Source organism: Coffea eugenioides, chromosome 10 (assembly GCF_003713205.1).
Source record: "Coffea eugenioides isolate CCC68of chromosome 10, Ceug_1.0, whole genome shotgun sequence".
Taxonomy (NCBI): Eukaryota; Viridiplantae; Streptophyta; class Magnoliopsida; order Gentianales; family Rubiaceae; genus Coffea; species Coffea eugenioides.
This window is the reverse complement of record NC_040044.1, coordinates 21,152,174-21,164,788: the sequence shown is the minus strand read 5'-3', so window position 1 is coordinate 21,164,788 and position 12,615 is coordinate 21,152,174. Positions and strand designations below refer to the sequence as shown.

General features: G+C 35.9%; 1 non-coding gene across 1 annotated transcript; it reads right to left on the bottom strand.

Annotated features, from left to right (window-relative positions):
* Positions 1 to 5,775: 5,775 nt before the first annotated feature.
* LOC113750957 lies at positions 5,776 to 5,882 on the bottom strand. Its single transcript, XR_003464722.1, has one exon. It is a non-coding gene; the product is annotated as a small nucleolar RNA R71 (small nucleolar RNA).
* Between the last annotated feature and the right edge of the window lie 6,733 nt (positions 5,883 to 12,615).

The following is a 12,615-nucleotide window of genomic DNA, read 5'->3' as shown; positions in this document are numbered from 1 at the left end:
CACATATATTTTATAAAATCTGAATTTCCCCCTTATTGAATGAAAACCTAGGCTATATATAGCCTTACAACTTGAAAACCTAAAGTGACTTGAAACCTAAACTCGCTAGGCTAGGCTTTTGGCTCCACTACTCCATCCACTAGGTATAATCGATCAATAAGGCTTTAGCTGGCCCCATAACCCAAAAGCTAATTAAACCAACTTAAGTTTATAGTGAGCTAGACTCTATAAATCGGATCCAACTCAACATGAGGTCTTGGACCGAATTTATTCCTAGCAAATAAAATAGAAATCTAGAAAATAAACTACTAACTATTACTAAAAGATTCAATCTCTTGCAGCCCAAAACATGGCCCATAAGCGGCCCATATTTCGTATCAAAATCAGTTCTTATTCAAAACATGAAAGTTGTTGGGATTTGAGTTAGCTTTCTACCCAGAATATTTCAGCTCAATCAGAGCACTGTAGATTGTGAGATGACTAAAATACCCCTGACTGCCCAAATGCCCTATTTAACCGACAGCTTTCTATTTTCTCTGAGATTTCAATTTTTGACCATGAAAATGCATGATTTGGCTTTGGAGGTCTTCATAATAAATGTAGGCCAATGTCTTAGCTTTGAAACTCCATAAGATTCATCTCAATCCGATAAGTGTAGCTTCAGTTGTGATTAAAATGCCAAAAAGTGAGAGGAACTTGGAAATGAAGGGGAAGGGGCTGACCGAATTTGGCTGTCTTGTTTCCTTGCTTTAATTTCGAATTTTGTTGCTCAAATGGCTGCAAAAATACTTTTTATATGTTGTATTGTGTGGGTAAAAATTATCTCTCAAAAATTGTTTCAATTGGTTGGGTAAAACTTGAGTTTTGAGAAAAGAAAGAAAATTGGAAAAGTTGCCTAGGCTGGCCGGCCAGGGGCTCTTTGACTGTTTATAAATCTTTGTACAAAGTTGAAATCAAGTGCCGTTTGCGGCATTTGAAACTAGACACCAAGAGTTTTCCAACGGTATAAAATTCCCCTGCTAATTCGTTTTGAGTGAGCCGTAGTGAACCGGCAAAGTGGACTGATTTGCTTCACCTGTTTACCCGAGAAAATTATACAGCTGCATCTTGTGACTCAATTTCGTTCCTCTTGTGAAAAGAGTTTGAACATGATTTCTTCTGATGATTTATGAAATTTTGAATCTAGTTTTCAACGCCATAAACTATTTTCAATTTTGACTTGTGTAGCGTTAGTTATAGCCTGATTTCAAAATTGTGCCAAAGCTTTATGACTGAGAATCCGCGGAACAGGTTGCGAAAACCAGTTTTCTTAAAACTATTCTATCTTGGTGTTGGAGAATCCAAACTGAGTTTTGCTTATCGTGTTTAAAACTTGACTTGAAGTTCTTGCTGTGTTATAAATTTCAGAGACTAATTCAATTCCTGTGAATTTTGCCGAATTTTCAAAGTTTACTGAAAATCAAGACTGTTTCTGCCCTGTTTTAATAAAACAGTAAGTTTGAGCTAAGATTTGAATGCTTTCTGATTTGAATCCGGGAAAAATGTCTTCTGGAAAGTCTTAGTACTTTGAATCTAGTTTCCAACGGTAAAAATTTTCTAATTTTTGGACTTACGAAACTCGAGATATGATTTTTCCAAATAGTGTCGCACCAACCTTGAAATTTTCTGATTTCAAACAAAGGACTCTTTTAAGCACTTTCAACCTTCCTTTGAGATTGTCGGTCTGTTTTAAATTTGATTTCATGGTTTGATACAAGATGTCTTTGAACATTAGACCTTCATTTTGAATCTTAGTTTCCAAAGGATTAAACTTCCCTTAATGTATTTTCTTGGTTGTTTAACTTTCTTGGATAATTGCACCTCACCTTATACTTGAGAAATGGATTTTAAGCCCTGGTCTTATGCCCTTGATTTCCATGAGATTGGAACTTTAAAAGGGAGCGTTTTGACTAGAGTAATTCTTGAAATATTTCACTAGTTTTATACTCGAAACTTGGAACCTTTAACTTTGACATTTACTATGAAAATGAGTGGAGTTTTGATGAGTTTTGACTCCACTAGTTTGGAAAATGTGAACGTTCTTTATATTCTAACTTTTGGACATAAGATTAAAAGTTTTGAGAGATGAAAACCATCTACCCATTTTTCACGATTTTTGTGCCAAAAGTAAATATAGTACTTTCTTTTGGAATTGAGATTTCCTACCACGACTTAAATCGAAAACGGCCTTTAAGTTCTCTTTGAGCATTATTTCAATGATTTAGCGAGAAAAACTCCTTTAACTTGACTCGACTTGTGACCTTGAGAGTGGGTAGTAAGAAAATATTTTTCTTTATAACCTTAGTCGAGTACCTAGGTAATCATGATTATGCTTGTCTCAGGTGGTCACGAGGACGCCGAAGAGCTCATCTGACTTCTCGCTTTACTCTTGTTTTACCTTGACTTTTGGTGAGTGTCAAGTGCATGTTCAATGCTATTATGATTGAATTGCTATTTGTACAAGTGTTATATGATACATGAACTTGCCGAGATAAGGATGTACTTTACCGCTCTCGTCCTCTCTCTCTCCTGATTACATGATACTTGTTAAATGAATATATATGACTTGCATTTGTACATGAACATGTTTAACTCGTGAGCACTGAGCAGAAGTATGTACCACACCCTATTCGGGTGAGAGGTGTCTCTCATACCGATTCAGTGCTATAATCGATTCTCTGAGCGGAAGTATGTACCACACCCTATTTGGGTGGGAGGTGCCTCTCATATCGACTCAGTGTTATGATCGATTCTCTGAACGGCAGCATGTACCACACCCTAATCAGGAGGGAGGTGCCTCTCATACCGACTCAGAGCCCTAAACAATTCTAAATCGATTGGAGCGATGTCTTATTGACCACTTATACTTCTGGGGACACCCCAACCCATTGGCTAACCTCGTAACTCGACCCAGGAAAGGCTTGGTCGAGAAGCTTGGTGAACCATGAAAAATTTTATAGGTTGATCTTTTGAGATCTTACTTGGCATACTCGATTAGTAGTGCCACCTCATGCATGTTTGGTTCCGGATCCGAGAGGGTGTTATGTTGGATGGAGGAAGTAAGTGGAGCACTACGGTCATGTTACTACTTGAGTTGATGGAGAGTCAACCCCAGATGGCTTTGATAAGAGTTTATTTTACGTATTTTTAAGTGCATTTTATTAGTTAATTTTGAGTTGATTATTTAGTTTTATAAATAAAATAAAGAGGTTTTTGGTAAAATTATATATTTTTGGTAAAAGTGGATAATATTGCATTTCTATTGATTTTAATGGTAAAAACTTCATTTTTATGCAGGAATAATGATTCAATCACCAAAGGATGTCAAATGAGGTAAAAAATAGAGATTTGGTGATGAATTCAAGTGGCAACAAGAAGAATGAAGTGAAAAATGTTCAAGTGAGGAAATGCAATACAAGTCAGTTTTGACACTCTTCAGTATTTTGACCATATCTGGAGCTACACTTATCGGATTGAGGTGATCTTTATACCATTTTAAAGCTAAGAAAGAGACCTACAATTCGTATGAAGACATCGAAATCCATTTCTGCCATCTTCATGGGCAAAACGTTGGAATACAGAAGCTGCATTCTGTGGTCGGAAGTTAAAACAGAGGTTTGAACAGGTGACAGTATTTCGATCATATCTCAGGCTACAAAGCTCCGATTTGGATGATTCTTGAAGCATTGGAAAGCTAACTCAAAGGGCTACAACTTTTATGTTTTGCACAAAAGCTAGTTTGGCCTTTATCATGGAGAAAATCGCAGTTGAAATAAGGCCAGAGTGAAAATGCGAGTAGACAAAACACGAGTTTATGCCGCGTTTTGTGTAGGCGCGTTTTATAGCCGAAATTCTGCAATTTGACTCAGCCAATTCTCTTGTGTTCACACCACTTTCCAGCTATAAGATGCAAGGGAATTCGGTGCACATGCTTCAGAAGACAAAAGGGCAAGAAAAGTGGCTTATTTTCAAGTCAAAAACATTGGTTATTGACAATTATAACAAAGTTAGATTTGGGGAATCAAAAGTTGGAATTTGACTTGGAAAAATAAGCCTTTGAGTGTTTTTTATGCAGAGATATAGGGAGAGGTCTGAACAGCTATTCGTAGCTTAGCTTCTTACAGAAAAACATAGTCTCTCTAGCTAGGTACTTGCAAGGGGCAATTGAGGTTCCATCTTGTAATCATCTAAGTTCAAGACAAAGGAGATTTTTGGAAGGCTTTACCATATCTTGGCTAAGACTTTCTTTACTCTTTTTGTATTTGTAATTCCTGATGATTTATATTAATGAAGTTATGAGTGTTTCATCATTCATGAGTAGCTAATTTCCTTTATCTAGGGAGTAGATGAAGCTTATGGCCAAATGATATGAAGTGATTGTGATTTATGCTTGTTATGTCTTGTATTAACTTATCTACTTGTGTATGTTGGATTACTTGTTGTTGCTTGATCACCAATAACAGGTTTATAGTTGTTTTTACTCATTGAGAAATGGTAAAAATAATGGAATGACATAAGTAGAGCTTGAGTAGTATATTCATGAGAATAGAAATACATTCAAGTGGATAAAATCTATATTTAGGTATGCACAAAACAGATTTAGTATTTTCCAAGAGATTAGGAAAAACTAATCTGTTTTAACCCATTATTATCATGAAAATGTGATTTTGGTATTGTTGGAAATGAATCCTTGGTTAAACAAGAGTAGTAACAAGTGTTAAATTCATTCGTTTTAGATCTTTTGTGTTATATGTGGAATCTACATCCCTAGATCTTAATATTTAGTGAATTCTACTCCTATTGTGAAATTGCATTTATCTATTTAAGAATTTTTGTAGTTGAATTAAAATCTGAAGTTTCTGCTCAAATTAATTGTAAGTCTAAATAATAGAGTAAATTAGTATCTAATAATTGTTTTAAATTGCTCCTCGTGGGATCGACCCGATACACATCTCGTACTACAATTGCGACCTGTATACTTGCAGTCCAACGGGTGTAAATTCGGAATTAAACTTGCATTGATACAAAAAGAACCCGTCAAGTTTTTGGCGCCATTGCCGGTGAGCGGCAATATTAGAGCCTAATCATCTTTATTAATTTAGACAGCTTTATTTTTTAGATTATGTTTAATCTTATATTGTAATCAATTTTTTTTTACCATTGAAGTTGCATAATATCCCTTATTTCTGTTTGTAGTGTATGCACCGGGAGTCTCGAGAAGTCGCACCTTTCGATCCAGAAATTGAGAGGACACTACGTAGACAAAGGAGGCACACACAACAGCAAGAGGAACAAGAGATTTGGCAACCGATAGAGGAAATTTTGATAGAACTACCATTTGAAGAAGAAATGGCTGAAAATGAAGCAAATAGGCGAGTTCTACGAGATTTTGCTCTACCGGGAACACAAGGATCTCAAACAAGCATAGTAAGGCCTACGGTAAATGCTAACAACTTTGAGATTAAACCATCACTTATCCAAATGGTTCAACAGTCTCAATTTGGAGGTAATGCAGTAGAAGATCCTAATACACACTTAGCTACATTCTTAGAAATATGTGATACAATTAAAATGAATGGAGTTAGTGATGATGCTATAAGGTTACGGTTGTTCCCATTTTCATTAAGAGATAAGGCAAAAATGTGGTTACACTCTCATGCTCCTAACACTTTTACCACATGGGATGATTTATCAAGGGCATTTTTGAATAAGTATTTTCCACCTGGTAAGACTGCTAAGCTAAGGATGGATATCACTGGTTTTAGTCAAATGGAAGGAGAATCATTATATGAAGCATGGGAAAGGTTTAGAGATTTGTTACGAAAATGTCCACACCATGGACTACCCGAATGGCTGATTATACAAACCTTTTATAATGGTTTATCTTTCTCCACTAAAACTATGATTGATGCAGCCGCAGGTGGAGCTTTAATGGGTAAATCACCCCAAGAAGCTCAGAAAAAGATAGAAGAAATGGCCGCAAATAACTACCAATGGGCCAATGAAAGAGGTAATACGAGACGTCACGCAGGTATGATCGAAATGGACACTCTCAATATGTTGAGTGCTCAAATGAATAATGTGATGAAATTGCTAAGTAGACAAGGTGGAGTTGGTCCAAGTTCATCTAATGCACACGTAGCTTGTTGCTCTTTCTGTGGAGGTGAACATGATATTAATGAGTGTGTTGATTCTGAGCAGGTACAATTTGTCAATAATTACAACCGAAATGCTCCAAATAATCCCTACTCGAATACTTACAATCCGGGGTGGAGAAATCATCCAAACTTTGGATGGAAAGATCAAGGCAATCAACAAAGGCCAACCAATCCGCCGGGATTTCAACCAAGGCAACCACAGGCTGAAACTAAACCAAGTTGGGAGATCGCGGTGGAAAAACTTGCTAAGGTGACTTCAGATAGATTCTCCGAGTTGAGGGGCGGTTGGACCAATTAGCTGGGATGTACAGAAACTTGGAGGTTCAAATTGGTCAAATTGCCAATGTGATCAACAATAGAAACCCTGGTGAATTACCAAGTAAAACCGAAGTGAATCCGAGAGAGCATGTCAATGCAATCATTCTTAGAAGCGGTAAAACGGTTGAGGGATTCGATTTTGAAAATTCAGGTGGTGAAAAAGACAAGAAGCAAGCAATTGAAGGGGAGCAAGAAAGTCAAAATGATCATGTTATCATTGATATTGATGCACTTCATCCCAAATTAAATTCTAATGTGATACCTTTTCCTCACAGGTTGAAGAAAGATGGACAGGATCAGGAGTTTGAAAAGTTCTTCAAAATGTTTAAACAATTGCACATTAACATTCCTTTCATTGATGCTATAACACAGATTCCCTCTTATGCACGTTTCTTGAAAGACATCATGTCAAAGAAGAGGAAAATTGTAGATAATGAGATGATAGCATTAACGGAAGAGTGTAGTGCATTGATTAAGAATAAACTCCCTCCTAAATTGAAAGATCCGGGAAGTTTTTCTATTCCTTGCACTATTGGTCAATTGCATTTTTCTAATGCTTTATGTGATTTAGGTGCAAGTGTGTCACTTATGCCGTTATCGGTTGCCCGGAGATTGGGACTTCAAGAGCTAAAAGCTACCAATATTACATTGCAATTGGCGGATCGGTCAATCACACGTCCCATGGGTATTTTGGAAAATGTGCTCATAAAGGTAAGACAATCTATAATACCTGTGGATTTTGTTGTCTTAGATATTGAAGAAGATGTGAGAATGCCAATTATTCTAGGACGACCGTTTTTAGCCACTGCACGAACTATAATTGATGTAGAAAAAGGTAAGCTTATATTACGGGTTAATGGTGAGGAATTGGAATTCAATTTGGATAATAAAGAAGGGAGTATAGAACCTACTGCTCTTGTGTCTAATATGCCATATGATGAAAAGGTTAACCAAGAAAGGACCGAAGAAGTTAAATTTATAAATGTCCTTGGTACTAACTTTCATGGTGTAGGAACAAAGGAGGAGAAGATAAGGATGGAAGTTGGCTTAATAAATTCTCCATTCCATGAAGAAAATGGTGAAAAGTTGAGCCAATTCAGAAAAGACAAGCAAAATCCACTCCAAGGTGAAGTTGAGCCTCTCTATGACAAGTCTAATATTCCTCCTTGGCATTTGAGGAAATTGGACTATGAAGATCAATGCATGGTTCACCACATGGTGGATTGGCTCGGGAGTTTCGACCCATGGGGAGAAAATCTCTCTCTAAATGCTCTAAAGTGATTCAACTTTTTCAGTCGAGCCAACGACTATAAACAAAAGCGCTAATTGGGAGGCAACCCAATATTTAGGTTATATTAGTTAACTTGGTGTGATTTTGTGGTTTGAATCAATGTTTTAGCTAAATTGTTGTTTTTGTAATGTAGGGTTGGCAATTGAAGGCAAGGATGACCAATTGAGTACAAAAAAGGCGAACTTTGATCAAACAACTCAACCCCTCGATTTGCGTTAAAGGTGTTTTTGATTCATTATAAAGGGGTAAAATGCATGTTTTTAATGTTTTACATTTGTTCCAGTCATTAAAATTGGCAAACAAATGATCTATGATGCATTTTGAGTCATTGGGGTACCTTTTGTAATTTTTCAAAAGTTGAAATTCTACTAAAAATCGAAGCAGAAAACGCGTTTTCCAAGAACACGCGACTATAAGTCGCGTTTCTCAGAATCGCGTTTTCAATTCTGCGCCTGCAGAACAGAAAACGCGCCTTTAAAACGCGACTTGAAGTCGCGTTTTAAAGGACGTCGCGTTTTATCGCCTGAGCAAAACTGGAAAACGCGACACAGATAAACGCGACTTTAAGTCGCGTTTTCATACGTAACCGCCTTTTCAATTCTACGAGATTTGTGCAGAAAACGCGGATTTAAAAATGCGCGTTGAAGGCGCGTTTTTAGTCGCGTTTTCGGTTCATTTTTCTGCTTCAAAAACGCGATTTCCAGAACATTTCTTCACTTTTCCATTTTTCCAGCTGCGTTTTTCTTCTTCTCTTCTACCCAACTCACAAATCTTCATTTGTACTCCATAATCGTCTAAGCCGAATTGAAGATCATTTGGGCATTCATCCACCGCCCAATCGTGATGCAGAGGATGACGATGATGCCGAGGGGGATGACTGACTTGGCACACTGCAGAAGCTATCTTTAGTTGATGAACTTGCTTGCCTAATTATCTTAACTTGTGGAACTTAAGATGTTTAACTTCATTTTATTTTTCTGTTTTCTATGTGGTAGGTACTTGTATTTTGACAGTGGTTCGTGATTAGTGGCTGATAAGGATCTCAGCCATTGACTTGGGGAGTACTTCTTTCTTTTCTTTTCTACTTTTGTTCATTTCTTCCCTACACATTGAGGACAATGTGTAATTTAAGTGTGGGGGGGAGAAATATGTGTGATACTTGTGATTTTAGTTGTGTTTGATATAATTCTTGTGCTTAAATGGTGTTTCTTGTGGTTGCTGGCAGGGAGTTTTAGTCCACTTTTAAGGGGAGACTCTGTCAAAATTTTTCCAAAACCTTATACACATATATGTTATTAACTATAATAAATAAATAAAATGTTGTCACTTATCCTTTTGAAATAAATATATGCGGTTTTGATACTTCTTTTCTCATGAAATTTGGAAATGATTTTTATGTGATTATAATTTTTACATCTATAGGAAAGTATATCTAGTAAAGTGAAGAAAATTATGCCTACATTTTGTATATTTGATGAAAATTCTTCTTTTTATCTAATTTTATAAGATAAGAAATTAATATGGTTAATAAGTGTCATACTCTTCTCATGATTACTCTTAGAGGGAATTTTATTATATATATATATATATTGAAAAAAAAAGGGGTTATTCTACTCCAATGATTCTCATACCGAGTAACCGGGGGTTGGCATCTACAAATGTCGACATTCGCGTAAAAAGGTACTTGAATTAAGAGTATGCAAAGCAACTTGAGTATGTGAAATGTTGAGTAACCGGGGATCTGCATCTAAAAATGTTGATCTTCGCGTCAAAAGGCATTTTTCACAACTTAAGTAATATTTAACCCTTAAAATATATACATGAAAAAAAAAAAAGTAAATTAAATCCCTCTTTAAGAAAAATAAGAAGTTGATCATGAGATTAGTTAGCATCTTTATTGACTATAGGAGTTGCTTGCTTGCGAAATTGGATAAAAATAAGAAGTTGAGTTGAATTGGTAAAATTATGGTATACTTGGCTCTTCTTTGCTTGATATTATGAGTACTTGAATTTAATGGAAAGATCACATAAGGGTTATTTACCTTGATTCAAGGAAATGGAGTTGAAATACTACATATGTTTATTTTCAAATTTTTTTGGATCATTGATGGTTAGAATTTTATATTGCTTGAGGACAAGCAATGATTCAAGTGTGGGGGTATTTGATAAGAGTTTATTTTACGTATTTTTAAGTGCATTTTATTAGTTAATTTTGAGTTGATTATTTAGTTTTATAAATAAAATAAAGAGGTTTTTGGTAAAATTATATATTTTTGGTAAAAGTGGATAATATTGCATTTCTATTGATTTTAATGGTAAAAACTTCATTTTTATGCAGGAATAATGATTCAATCACCAAAGGATGTCAAATGAGGTAAAAAATAGAGATTTGGTGATGAATTCAAGTGGCAACAAGAAGAATGAAGTGAAAAACGTTCAAGTGAGGAAATGCAATACAAGTCAGTTTTGACACTCTTCAGTATTTTGACCATATCTGGAGCTACACTTATCGGATTGAGGTGATCTTTATACCATTTTAAAGCTAAGAAAGAGACCTACAATTCGTATGAAGACATCGAAATCCATTTCTGCCATCTTCATGGGCAAAACGTTGGAATACAGAAGCTGCATTCTGTGGTCGGAAGTTAAAACAGAGGTTTGAACAGGTGACAGTATTTCGATCATATCTCAGGCTACAAAGCTCCGATTTGGATGATTCTTGAAGCATTGGAAAGCTAACTCAAAGGGCTACAACTTTTAGTGTTTTGGACAAAAGCTAGTTTGGCCTTTATCATGGAGAAAATCACAGTTGAAATAAGGCCAGAGTGAAAACGCGAGTAGACAAAACGCGAGTTTATGCCGCGTTTTGTGTAGGCGCGTTTTATAGCCGAAATTCTGCAATTTGACTCAGCCAATTCTCTTGTGTTCACACCACTTTCCAGCTATAAGATGCAAGGGAATTCGGTGCACATGCTTCAGAAGACAAAAGGGCAAGAAAAGTGGCTTATTTTCAAGTCAAAAACATTGGTTATTGACAATTATAACAAAGTTAGATTTGGGGAATCAAAAGTTGGAATTTGACTTGGAAAAATAAGCCTTTGAGTGTTTTTTATGCAGAGATATAGGGAGAGGTCTGAACAGCTATTCGTAGCTTAGCTTCTTACAGAAAAACATAGTCTCTCTAGCTAGGTACTTGCAAGGGGCAATTGAGGTTCCATCTTGTAATCATCTAAGTTCAAGACAAAGGAGATTTTTGGAAGGCTTTACCATATCTTGGCTAAGACTTTCTTTACTCTTTTTGTATTTGTAATTCCTGATGATTTATATTAATGAAGTTATGAGTGTTTCATCATTCATGAGTAGCTAATTTCCTTTATCTAGGGAGTAGATGAAGCTTATGGCCAAATGATATGAAGTGATTGTGATTTATGCTTGTTATGTCTTGTATTAACTTATCTACTTGTGTATGTTGGATTACTTGTTGTTGCTTGATCACCAATAGCAGGTTTATAGTTGTTTTTACTCATTGAGAAATGGTAAAAATAATGGAATGACATAAGTAGAGCTTGAGTAGTATATTCATGAGAATAGAAATACATTCAAGTGGATAAAATCTATATTTAGGTATGCACAAAACAGATTTAGTATTTTCCAAGAGATTAGGAAAAACTAATTTGTTTTAACCCATTATTATCATGAAAATGTGATTTTGGTATTGTTGGAAATAATCCTTGGTTAAACAAGAGTAGTAACAAGTGTTAAATTCATTCGTTTTAGATCTTTTGTGTTATATGTGGAATCTACATCCCTAGATCTTAATATTTAGTGAATTCTACTCCTATTGTGAAATTGCATTTATCTATTTAAGAATTTTTGTAGTTGAATTAAAATCTGAAGTTTCTGCTCAAATTAATTGTAAGTCTAAATAATAGAGTAAATTAGTATCTAATAATTGTTTTAAATTGCTCCTCGTGGGATCGACCCGATACACATCTCGTACTACAATTGCGACCTGTATACTTGCAGTCCAACGGGTGTAAATTCGGAATTAAACTTGCATTGATACAAAAAGAACCCGTCAGGCTTGAAGCGGTCGAGACGTGGAAATAGCTCCTGAGAGCTCCTGTATCCTTCCTTGTGTGTTTATTTCCTACTTGTGCATTTAAATGAAAGTTCATGTTAAAGATGCTTTCAAACATGCTATTCGATGAATTGGTCCTACATGCTTGCTTGCTTACTTGTTTTCTTGGCCTCATTGAGCGTTAGTTCATCCCTTTAAGTTTGTTTTCCTTAACAGGTTTTGGAGGTGGAAGTTGGAGATTCTAGACTAGCGACTTTTGATTGAATCTAGTATACTTTTGTATGTTATTAGGGACCATTAAAGTGTAAATTTTGTTATACTTGAGAATTATGGATTGTAATTGTAAATGGTATGCTTGGGAGTTTTGAGCTTATATATTCGAAGTATTTCTTAATTAAGTCGATGGTTAATTGTGATCCTTTATTAAGGTTGAACGAGTGAGTGAGTTCTGACGAGAGTTGGGCAGGTGTCCCGCTGATACCCTAGGGCTCGCCCTAGGGAGAGGTGGGGGCATCACATCAACGCTTATATGCCCCACAAGGAAATAACTTTAGATATGCGATGGCATAAAGAAAAGCGTGTAAATGATGGTAACATCATGAGACATCCGGCGGACAGTGAAGCATGGAAACATTTTGATAGATTATATCCAGATTTTGCTCATGATCCTAAAAATGTCAGGTTTGGCCTTGCGACTGATGGTTTCAGTCCTTTTGGAACCATGACAT